Genomic DNA, 2,388 nt, shown 5'->3' with positions numbered 1-2,388 from the left:
AATATGCCCTCCCTAGTATAGAAAGCTCAATGTGGTCATACAATCAGCCTAACTACCTCTACAGCATTAATCCAGGAGACTGCACCAGACCCTACATGACCCGTGAGTCTTTCTTCTAGCTATGGAAGTCACAGTGTCCCTTCTGCTGTATATCAATATAAAGTCATAATCTGTTTACAACTCAAGAGTAAGGGACCCAGGCACAAGTAACATTAGAAAGTACTCCCCCCAAAAAAGAGTTCATATTGGAGATATGTGAGTTCAAATCCTTCTTCTTTTCCTCTGAATTATGGCACTCATCATAAATGATATATCTCATGAAGAATATTTCTTTTTCTATGAAATGAAGTTTTAAATGATACTTCTAATATAAAATTTTAAGATACACATTGGTTCAATACCTTCTTTTCCCCATTCCCTTACCAGCAATCATGCAAAACACAATTCTCATAGGACAGATATTGCTCTGCACCTCTGACTGATGTTCCCTTAATAGGTTCCCATCTTTATATGCCCCATTTGTCCATATCTCCTTTAGCACTCCATCACAGGAAATGGAGTTAGTTATATCAGCCCACACATCCTCAAAATAATATAAAGTTGAGTCTGTTAGAAAAGACTCAAAGACTCACTAACTAGGATAGTGACTTGATTTCAGCATCTAAGAACAAATTAGAGAATCTGTTTCTCAGTGAAGAACAAAAGGCAAGGCCAGACAATGCTCACTCTAAGTATTAAATATACAGGTGCCTATTCTAAAAGTATACATGATGATCTTATATATGATAAAAGAACAAATTGTCCCTTAAATACCACATGTAATTATCACATGATAATACCAATTTTTATATTAAAGTGCAAATCCAGGCATAAGATGTATGGACAGTAAATCTATTAGGGTAGGTTTGTGAGACCTATATGACAATATGCCATGCATATTTGGTTTTATCATGCAGTGAAAAAGTATTATCCTTTCTTCTTTTCCTTCCTACCTGCATTTCTTTTCTCTTGTCTTCTTTTGTTGTCTTTGCTCCTGTATTTATAGTCACTCTTAATGTAAAATTTATGAAACTATGATAAAATACAGAATCTGGGCCAGCTCAGTGTGGAGCAAACCTAGGGTAGGTTTGCATTATTTCAACAAATGACTAAAGGAAGAGTGATGGAGGTGGGGTTCCAGCAGGATAGCTCTGGATGTTCTACAGCATGGTGGGAGGCCCAAGTGACTTGAGGAGGATCAGTGAATCTGTTTTCTTTTGGCAGTGTGGAGATTCTTTCTTGCTGTTACCCATGAAACATCTTGACTGATGAATCTTTTTGCTGAAGGCATAAAATGACAATATTCCTTTGAAGAAACCAGAGAAAGACTGTCAAAGACAGTGGCTCTGGACACTGTAGGCCCCTTTCTTCACAAAACAGTGAGAGTCCAGAACAGCAATCAGATCAAAAGCCAACTTTACAGCTGTAGCGTCTCAAGCCCACAAATGTTCAATGCCATCAAGAGTTTACCCAGCAGTGGCCACTGAGCCAGGACAGTAACAGTCCTGTGAACATGCAGAGGCTGTCATCTTTGTGTTTTCTTCTAATAAATGTAAGTCAGACTTCCCTCAATGTCCTGTTCATGTCTTGTCTCATTAAAGGTGCTAGCCATACTATCTGAGCAGTCTTCCCATGGCCTCAGATAGATCACAGATATTTACCATGGAAATAGTAATAGTTTTTGAAATCCCAGTGAGTGTTTTAGAGATAGAACAGGAGAAGGGGTTTCCAGAGCAGACAGGCAACAATGGTGATCATACCTGCCCCTGCATCAGGAGCTACCACCATTAACTCTTTCATCTCAGGCCATTCAGGGTTGCTATAACATAATGGTCCTGACTAGATGGTTAATAAATAACAGATTGTGTCTCAGAGTTCAGGAAGGAAATCAGTTCAAGATTGATCCCCCACTATCTTTCTCTAACCTCCTCTCAAGACAGAGATATGTAAAATCTCACTCGAGCCTTTTTAATGAGAGCACTAATTCTCTTCATAAGGTTCTGCCTTTATTGTATAATTGCCTCCCACCTCAAGGTGTCCCTTCCCAATACCTTGAACGTAAGAATCCCACACAGGAATCTTGGAGGAAAATATACATTCAGATGCTAGAATCTCCCCCATCAGTCCTCAGTCTTCCAAATTGATTGATATTGTTTCTTAAAATAACTTCATAAGACTTGTCCATATACCACGTACCTACCTTGATATTTTAATGTCTGTATGAGCTGTGAAAGGGTCACCATAACCAAGCTGATTAGCAGGTCCAACACTCCAATGCTTTACTGTTCCATCTCTCCCAATGTGTGTGTGTGTGTGTGTGTGTGTGTGTGTGTGTGTGTGTGTGTGTGT

Source organism: Grammomys surdaster, unplaced genomic scaffold (genome assembly GCF_004785775.1).
Source record: "Grammomys surdaster isolate TR1022 unplaced genomic scaffold, NIH_TR_1.0 126546, whole genome shotgun sequence".
Taxonomy (NCBI): domain Eukaryota; kingdom Metazoa; phylum Chordata; class Mammalia; order Rodentia; family Muridae; genus Grammomys; species Grammomys surdaster.
The sequence above is the reverse complement of the archived record's forward strand: the minus strand, read 5'-3'. Positions refer to the sequence as shown.